We start from the raw sequence: 10,799 nt of genomic DNA on the forward strand, positions 1-10,799 counted from the left end.
CCGGCGCCCCCCCCCCCAGGGGGCCTATATAAAGGGGGGAGGGAGGGCAGCAACCTACAGCCTTGGGCGCCTCCCTCCTCCCCTGCAACACCTCTCTCTCTCTCTCGCAGAAGCTCGGCGAAGCCCTGCCGGAGACCCGCTACATCCACCACCACGCCGTCGTGCTGCTGGATCTCCATCAACCTCTCCTTCCCCTTGCTGGATCAAGAAGGAGGAGACGTCGCTGCACCGTACGTGTGTTGAACGCGGAGGTGCCGTCCGTTCGGCACTCGGTCATCGGTGATTTGGATCACGGCGAGTACGACTCCGTCATCCACGTTCATTAGAACGCTTCCGCTCGCGTTCTACAAGGGTATGTAGATGCACTCCTTTCCCCTCGTTGCTAGTAGACTCCATAGATGCATCTTGGTGAGCGTAGGAAAATTTTAAATTATGCTACGATTCCCAACAGTGGCATCATGAGCCAGGCCTATGCGTAGTTACTATGCACGAGTAGAACACAAAGTAGTTGTGGGCGTTGAGTTTGCCAATTCTTCTTGCCGCTACTAGTCTTTTCTTGTTTCGGCGGCATTGTAGGATGAAGCGGCCCGGACCGACCTTACACGTACACTTACGTGAGACAGGTTCCACCGACTGACATGCACTAGATGCATAAGGTGGCTAGCGGGTGTCTGTCTCTCCTACTTTAGTCGGAACGGATTCGATGAAAAGGGTCCTTATGAAGGGTAAATAGAAATTGGCAAATCACGTTGTGGTCATACGTAGGTAAGAAAACGTTCTTGCTAGAAACCTACAAACCACGTAAAAACTTGCAACAACAATTAGAGGACGTCTAACTTGTTTTTGCAGCAAGTGCTATGTGATGTGATATGGCCAGAAGATGTGATGAATGATATATGTGATGTATGAGATTGATCATATTCGTGTAATAGGAATCACGACTTGCATGTCGATGAGTATGACAACCGGCAGGAGCCATAGGAGTTGTCTTTATTATTTTTCATGACCTGCGTGTCATTGAATAACGCCATGTAAATTACTTTAGTTTGTTGCTAAACGCGTTAGCCATAGAAGTAGAAGTAATCGTTGGCGTGACGACTTCATGAAGACACAATGATGGAGATCATGATGATGGAGATCATGGTGTCATGCCGGTGACGAAGATGATCATGGTGCCCCGAAGATGGAGATCAAAGGAGCATGATGATATTGGCCATATCATGTCACTATTTGATTGCATGTGATGTTTATCATGTTTTTGCATCTTCTTTTCTTAGAATGACGGTAGTAAGTAAGATGATCCCTTATAATAATTTCAAGAAAGTGTTCACCCTAACTGTGCACCGTTGCGAAGGTTCGTTGTTTCGAAGCACCACGTGATGATCGGGTGTGATAGATTCTAACGTTCGAATACAACGGGTGTTGACGAGCCTAGCATGTACAGACATGGCCTCAGAACACACGCAATACACTTAGGTTGACTTGACGAGCCTAGCATGTACAGACATGGCCTCGGAACACGGAGGACCGAAAGGTCGAGCATGAGTCGTATAGAAGATACGATCAACATGGAGATGTTCACCGATCTTGACTAGTCCGTCTCACGTGATGATCGGACACGGCCTAGTTAAACTCGGATCATGTTTCACTTAGATGACGAGAGGGATGTCTATCTGAGTGGGAGTTCATTAAATAATTTGATTAGATGAACTTAATTATCATGAACTTAGTCTAAAATCTTTACACTATGTATTGTAGATCAAATGGCCAACGTTGTCCTCAATTTCAACGCGTTCCTAGAGAAAACCAAGCTGAAAGATGATGGCAGCAACTATACGGACTGGGTCCGGAACCTGAGGCTCATCCTCATAGTAGCCAAGAAAGATTATGTCTTAGAAGCACCGCTAGGTGAAGCACCAATCCGACAGAACCAAGACGTTATGAACGCTTGGCAATCACGTGCTGATGATTACTCCCTCGTTCAGTGCGGCATGCTTTACAGCTTATAACCGGGTCTCCAAAAGCGTTTTGAGAAACATGGAGCATATGAGATGTTCGAGGAGCTGAAATTAGTTTTCCAAGCTCATGCCCGGGTCGAGAGATATGATGTCTCCGACAAGTTCTTCAGCTGTAAAATGGAGGAGAACAGTTCTGTTAGTGAGCACATACTCAGAATGTCTGGGTTGCACAACCGCTTGTCTCAGCTGGGAGTTAATCTCCCGGATGACGCGGTCATTGACAGAATCCTCCAGTCGCTTCCACCAAGCTACAAGAGCTTTGTGATGAACTACAATATGCAGGGGATGGAAAAGACCATTCCTGAGGTATATTCAATGCTGAAATCAGCGGAAGGGGAGATCAGAAAAGAACATCAAGTGTTGATGGTGAATAAAACCACTAAGTTCAAGAAGGGCAAGGGTAAGAAGAACTTCAAGAAGGACGGCAAGGGAGTTGCCGCGCCCGGTAAACCAGTTACTGGGAAGAAGTCAAAGAATGGACCCAAGCCCGAGACTGAGTGCTTTTATTGCAAGGGAAGTGGTCACTGGAAGCGGAACTGCCCCAAATACTTAGCGGACAAGTAGAAGGCCGGCAACACCAAAGGTATATGTGATATACAAGTTATTGATGTGTACCTTACCAGTACTCGTAGTAGCTCCTGGGTATTTGATACCGGTGCGGTTGCTCATATTTGTAACTCAAAACAGGAACTACGGAATAAACGGAGACTGGCGAAGGACGAGGTGACGATGCGCGTCGGGAATGGTTCCAAGGTCGATGTGATCGCCGTCGGCACGCTACCTCTGCATCTACCCACGGGATTAGTTTTAAACCTCAATAATTGTTATTTAGTGCCAGCTTTGAGCATGAACATTGTATCTGGATCTCGTTTAATTCGAGATGGCTACTCATTTAAATCCGAGAATAATGGTTGTTCTATTTATTTGAGAGATATGTTTTATGGTCATGCCCCGCTGGTCAATGGTTTATTCTTGATGAATCTCGAACGTGATGTTACACATGTTCATAGTGTGAATACCAAAAGATGTAAAGTTGATAACGATAGTCCCACATACTTGTGGCACTGCCGCCTTGGTCACATTGGTGTCAAGCGCATGAAGAAACTCTATGCAGATGGACTTTTGGAGTCTCTTGATTACGAATCATTTGACACGTGCGAACCATGCCTCATGGGTAAGATGACCAAGACTCCGTTCTCCGGAACAATGGAGCGAGCAACCAACTTATTGGAAATCATACATACCGATGTGTGCGGTCCAATGAATGTTGAGGCTCGCGGAGGATATCATTATGTTCTCACTCTCACTGATGATTTAAGTAGATATGGGTATGTCTACCTAATGAAACACAAGTCTGAAACCTTTGAAAAGTTCAAGGAATTTCAGAGTGAAGTTGAGAATCAACGTGACAGGAAAATAAAATTCTTACGATCAGATCGTGGTGGAGAATATTTAAGTCACGAATTTGGTACACACTTAAGGAAATGTGGAATCGTTTCACAACTCACGCCGCCTGGAACACCTCAGCGAAACAGTGTGTCCGAACGTCGTAATCGCACTCTATTGGATATGGTGCGATCTATGATGTCTCTTACAGATTTACCGCTCTCATTTTGGGGCTATGCTTTAGAGACTGCCGCATTCACTTTAAATAGGGCTCCGTCGAAATCCGTTGAGACGACACCGTATGAATTATGGTTTGGGAAGAAACCTAAGCTGTCGTTTCTAAAAGTTTGGGGATGCGATGCTTATGTCAAGAAACTTCAACCTGAAAAGCTCGAACCCAAGTCGGAAAAATGCGTCTTCATAGGATACCCTAAGAAAACTATTGGGTATACCTTCTACCTCAGATCCGAAGGCAAGATCTTCGTTGCAAAGAACGGGTCCTTTCTGGAGCAGGAGTTTCTCTCGAAAGAATTGAGTGGGAGGAAAGTGGAACTTGATGAGGTGATAGTCACCCCTTCCGAACCGGAAAGTAGCGCAGCGCGGGAAAATGTTCCTGTGGTGCCTACACCGACTGGGGAGGAAGTTAATGATGATGATCATGAAGCTTCGAATCAAGTTACTGAACTTCGTAGGTCCACAAGGACACGTTCCGCACCAGAGTGGTACGGCAACCCTGTCCTGGAAATCATGTTGTTAGACAACGGTGAACCTTCGAACTATGAAGAAGCGATAGCGGGCCCGGGTTCCGACAAATGGCTAGAAGCCATGAAATCCGAGATAGAATCCATGTATGAAAACAAAGTATGGACTTTGACTGACTTGCCCAATGAGCGGCGAGCCATAGAAAACAAATGGATCTTTAAGAAGAAGACGGACGCGGATGGTAATGTGACCATCTACAAAGCTCGACTTGTCGCTAAGGGTTATCGACAAGTTCAAGGGGTTGACTACGATGAGACTTTCTCACCCGTAGCGAAGCTGAAGTCCGTCCGAATCATGTTAGCAATTGCCGCATACTATGATTATGAAATATGGCAGATGGACGTCAAAACGGCATTCCTTAACGGCTTCCTTAAGGAAGAGTTGTATATGATGCAGCCGGAAGGTTTTGTCGATCCTAAGAATGCTAACAAAGTATGCAAGCTCCAGCGCTCAATCTATGGGCTGGTGCAAGCATCTCGGAGTTGGAACATTCGCTTTGATGAGATGATCAAAGCGTTTGGGTTTACACAGACTTATGGAGAAGCCTGTGTTTACAAGAAAGTGAGTGGGAGCTCTGTAGCATTTCTCATATTATATGTGGATGACATACTATTGATGGGAAATGATATAGAATTCTTGGAAAGTATAAAAGCCTATTTGAATAAGTGTTTTTCAATGAAGGACCTTGGAGAAGCTGCTTATATATTAGGCATCAAGATCTATAGAGATAGATCAAGACGCCTCATTGGTCTTTCACAGAGTACATACCTTGACAAGATATTGAAGAAGTTCAATATGGATCAGTCCAAGAAGGGGTTCTTGCCTGTATTGCAAGGTGTGCAATTGAGCACAGCTCAATGCCCGACCACGGCAGAAGATATAGAAGAGATGAGTGTCATCCCCTATGCCTCGGCCATAGGGTCTATTATGTATGCCATGCTGTGTACCAGACCTGATGTAAACCTTGCCGTAAGTTTGGTAGGAAGGTACCAAAGTAATCCCGGCAAGGAACACTGGACAGCGGTCAAGAATATCCTGAAGTACCTGAAAAGGACTAAGGAAATGTTTCTCGTTTATGGAGGTGACGAAGAGCTCGTCGTAAAGGGTTACGTCGACACTAGCTTCGACACAGATCTGGATGACTCTAAGTCACAAACCGGATACGTGTATATTTTGAATGGTGGGGCAGTAAGCTGGTGCAGTTGCAAGCAAAGCGTCGTGGCGGGATCTACATGTGAAGCGGAGTACATGGCAGCCTCGGAGGCAGCACATGAAGCAATATGGGTGAAGGAGTTCATCACCGACCTAGGAGTCATACCCAATGCGTCGGGGCCGATCAAGCTCTTCTGTGACAACACTGGAGCTATTGCACTTGCCAAGGAGCCCAGGTTTCACAAGAAGACAAGGCACATCAAGCGTCGCTTCAACTCCATTCGTGAAAATGTTCAAGATGGAGACATAGAGATTTGTAAAGTACATACGGACCTGAATATAGCAGATTCGTTGACTAAACCTCTCCCTAGAGCAAAACATGATAAACACCAGAATTCCATGGGTGTTCGATTCATCACAATGTAACTAGATTATTGACTCTAGTGCAAGTGGGAGACTGTTGGAAATATGCCCTAGAGGCAATAATAAAAGCATTATTATTATATTTCCTTGTTCATGATAATTGTCTTTATTCATGCTATAATTGTGTTATCCGGAAATCGTAATACATGTGTGAATAACAGACACCAACATGTCCCTAGTGAGCCTCTAGTTGACTAGCTCGTTGATCAACAGATAGTCATGGTTTCCTGACTATGGACACTGGATGTCATTGATAACGAGATCACATCATTGGGAGAATGATGTGATGGACAAGACCCAATCCTAAACATAGCACAAGATCGTATAGTTCGTTTGCTAGAGTTTTCCAATGTCAAGTATCTTTTCCTTAGACCATGAGATCGTGTAACTCCCGGATACCGTAGGAGTGCTTTGGGTATGCCAAACGTCACAACGTAACTGGGTGACTATAAAGGTAGACTACGGGTATCTCCGAAAGTGTCTGTTGGGTGACATGGATCAAGACTGGGATTTGTCACTCTGTATGACGGAGAGGTATCACTGGGCCCACTCGGTAATGCATCATCATAATGAGCTCAGAGTGACCAAGTGTCTGGTCATGGGATCATGCATTACGGTACGAGTAAAGTGACTTGCCGGTAACGAGATTGAACGAGGTATTGGGATACCGACGATCAAATCTCGGGCAAGTAACATATCGATAGACAAAGGGAATAGCGTACGGGGTTGATAGAATCCTCGACATCGTGGTTCATCCGATGAGATCATCGTGGAGCATGTGGGAGCCAACATGGGTATCCAGATCCCGCTGTTGGTTATTGACCGGAGAGTCGTCTCGGTCATGTCTGCTTGTCTCCCGAACCCGTAGTGGCTCCTGGGTATTTGATACCGGTGCAGTTGCTCACATTTGTAACTCAAAGCAGGGGCTGCGGAATAAGCGGAAACTGGCAAAGGACGAGGTGACGATGCGCGTCAGGAATGCTTCCAAGGTCAATGTGATCGCCGTCGGCACGCTGCCTCTGCATCTCCCTTCGGGATTAGTTTTAAACCTTAATAATTGTTATTTAGTGCCAGCTTTGAGCATGAACATTGTATCGGGATCTCGTTTAATTCGAGATGGCTACTCTTTTAAATCTGAGAATAATGGTTGTTCCATTTTTATGAGAGATATGTTTTATGGTCATGCTCCTATGGTGAATGGTTTATTCTTTATGAATCTCGAACATGATGCTACACATGTTCATAATGTGAGTACCAAAAGAAGTAAGGCTGATAATGATAGTCCCACATATTTGTGGCACTGCCGCCTTGGTCACATAGGTGTCAAACGCATGAAGAAGCTCCATGCTGATGGACTTTTAGAGTCTCTTGATTATGAATCATTTGACACGTGCGAACCATGCCTTATGGGTAAAATGACCAAGACTCCGTTCTCAGGAACAATGGAGCGAGCAACCGACTTATTGGAAATCATACATACTGATGTGTGCGGTCCAATGAGTGTTGAGGCTCGCGGTGGCTATCGTTATGTTCTCACCCTCACTGATGATTTAAGTAGGTATGGGTATATCTACTTAATGAAACACAAGTCTGAAACCTTTGAAAAGTTCAAGGAATTTCAGAGTGAGGTTGAAAATCAACGTGACAGGAAAATCAAGTTTCTACGATCAGATCGTGGAGGAGAATACTTGAGTCATGAGTTTGGGGCACACTTAAGAAAATGTGGAATAGTTTCACAACTCACGCCGCCTGGAACACCTCAGCGTAATGGTGTGTCCGAACGTCGTAATCGCACTCTGTTAGATATGGTGCGATCTATGATGTCTCTTACCGATTTACCGCTTTCTTTTTGGGGCTATGCTTTAGAGACTGCCGCATTCACTTTAAATAGGGCTCCGTCAAAATCCGTTGAGACGACACCGTATGAATTATGGTTTGGGAAGAAACCTAAGCTGTCGTTTCTAAAAGTTTGGGGATGCGATGCTTATGTCAAGAAACTTCAACCTGAAAAGCTCGAACCCAAATCGGAAAAATGCGTCTTCATAGGATACCCTAAGGAAACTATTGGGTATACCTTCTACCTCAGATCCGAAGGCAAGATCTTCGTTGCCAAGAACGGGTCCTTTCTAGAGAAGGAGTTTCTCTCGAAAGAATTGAGTGGGAGGAAAGTGGAACTTGATGAGGTGATAGTCACCCCTTCCGAACCGGAAAGTAGCGCAGCGCGGGAAAATGTTCCTGTGGTGCCTACACCGACTGGGGAGGAAGTTAATGATGATGATCATGAAGCTTCAGATCAAGTTGCTGAACTTCGTAGGTCCACAAGGACACGTTCCGCACCAGAGTGGTATGGCAACCCTGTCCTGAAAATCATGTTGTTAGACAACGGTGAACCTTCGAACTATGAAGAAGCGATGGCGGGCCCGGATTCCGACAAATGGCTAGAAGCCATGAAATCCGAGATAGAATCCATGTATGAAAACAAAGTATGGACTTTGACTGACTTGCCCGATGAGCGGCGAGCCATAGAAAACAAATGGATCTTTAAGAAGAAGACGGACGCAGATGGTAATGTGACCATCTACAAAGCTCGACTTGTCGCTAAGGGTTATCGACAAGTTCAAGGGGTTGACTACGATGAGACTTTCTCACCCGTAGCGAAGCTGAAGTCCGTCCGAATCATGTTAGCAATTGCCGCATACTATGATTATGAGATATGGCAGATGGACGTCAAAACGGCATTCCTTAACGGCTTCCTTAAGGAAGAGTTGTATATGATGCAGCCGGAAGGTTTTGTCGATCCTAAGAATGCTAACAAAGTATGCAAGTTCCAACGCTCAATCTATGGGCTGGTGCAAGCATCTCGGAGTTGGAACATTCGCTTTGATGAGATGATCAAAGCGTTTGGGTTTACACAGACTTATGGAGAAGCCTGTGTTTACAAGAAAGTGAGTGGGAGCTCTGTAGCATTTCTCATATTATATGTGGATGACATACTATTGATGGGAAATGATATAGAATTCTTGGAAAGTATAAAGGCCTATTTGAATAAGTGTTTTTCAATGAAGGACCTTGGAGAAGCTGCTTATATATTAGGCATCAAGATCTATAGAGATAGATCAAGACGCCTCATTGGTCTTTCACAGAGTACATACCTTGACAAGATATTGAAGAAGTTCAGTATGGATCAGTCCAAGAAGGGGTTCTTGCCTGTATTGCAAGGTGTGCAATTGAGCACGGCTCAATGCCCGACCACGGCAGAAGATAGAGAAAAGATGAGTGTCATCCCCTATGCCTCGGCCATAGGGTCTATTATGTATGCCATGCTGTGTACCAGACCTGATGTAAACCTTGCCGTAAGTTTGGTAGGAAGGTACCAAAGTAATCCCGGCATGGAACACTGGACAGCGGTCAAGAATATCCTGAAGTACCTGAAAAGGACTAAGGATATGTTTCTCGTTTATGGAGGTGACGAAGAGCTCGTCGTAAAGGGTTACGTCGACGCTAGCTTCGACACAGATCTGGATGACTCGAAGTCACAGACCGGATACGTGTATATTTTGAATGGAGGAGCAGTAAGCTGGTGCAGTTGCAAGCAAAGCGTTGTGGCGGGATCTACATGTGAAGCGGAGTACATGGCAGCCTCGGAGGCAGCACAGGAAGCAGTCTGGATGAAGGAGTTCATTACCGACCTAGGGGTGATTCCCAATGCGTCGGGCCCGATGACTCTCTTCTGTGACAACACTGGAGCTATTGCCCTTGCGAAGGAGCCCAGGTTTCACAGGAAGACCAGGCATATCAAGCGTCGCTTCAACTCCATTCGTGAAAGTGTTCAAAATGGAGACATAGATATTTGTAAAGTACATACAGACCAGAATGTAGCAGATCCGTTGACTAAACCTCTCCCTAGAGCAAAACATGATCAACACCAGGACGCAATGGGTATACGATTCATCACAATGTAACTAGATTATTGACTCTAGTGCAAGTGGGAGACTGTTGGAAATATGCCCTAGAGGCAATAATAAATGGTTATTATTGTATTTCTTTGTTCATGGTAATTGTCTATTATTCATGCTATAATTGTATTGTCCGGAAATCGTAATACATGTGTGAATACATAGACCACAACGTGTCCCTAGTAAGCCTCTAGTTGACTAGCTCGTTGATCAACAGATAGTCATGGTTTCCTGACTATGGACATTGGATGTCATTGATAACGAGATCACATCATTAGGAGAATGATGTGATGGACAAGACCCAATCGTAAGCATAGCATAAAAGATCGTGTAGTTTCGTTTGCTAGAGCTTTTCCAATGTCAAGTATCTTTTCCTTAGACCATGAGATCGTGCAACTCCCGGATACCGTAGGAGTGCTTTGGGTGTGCCAAACGTCACAACGTAACTGGGTGACTATAAAGGTGCACTACGGGTACCTCCGAAAGTGTCTGTTGGGTTGGCACGGATCGAGACTGGGATTTGTCACTCCGTGTGACGGAGAGGTATCTCTGGGCCCACTCGGTAATGCATCATCATAATGAGCTCAATGTGACTAAGGCGTCAGTCACGGGATCATGCATTGCGGTACGAGTAAAGAGACTTGCCGGTAACGAGATTGAACAAGGTATTGGGATACCGACGATCGAATCTCGGGCAAGTAACATACCGATTGACAAAGGGAATTGCATACGGGGTTGATTGAATCCTCGACACCGTGGTTCATCCGATGAGATCATCGTGGAACATGTGGGAGCCAACATGGGTATCCAGATCCCGCTGTTGGTTATTGACCGGAGAGGCGTCTCGGTCATGTCTGCATGTCTCCCGAACCCGTAGGGTCTACACACTTAAGGTTCGGTGACGCTAGGGTTGTAGAGATATATGTATGCGGAAACCCGAAAGTTTTTCGGAGTCCCGGATGAGATCCCGGACGTCACGAGAGGTTCCGGAATGGTCCGGAGGTGAAGAATTATATATAGGAAGTCAAGTTTCGGCCACCGGGAAAGTTTCGGGGGTTACCGGTATTGTACCGGGACCACCGGAAGGGTCCCGGGGGTCCAC

The sequence above is a fragment of the Triticum aestivum genome, chromosome 1D, assembly GCF_018294505.1.
Source record: "Triticum aestivum cultivar Chinese Spring chromosome 1D, IWGSC CS RefSeq v2.1, whole genome shotgun sequence".
In the NCBI taxonomy this organism is placed as follows: domain Eukaryota; kingdom Viridiplantae; phylum Streptophyta; class Magnoliopsida; order Poales; family Poaceae; genus Triticum; species Triticum aestivum.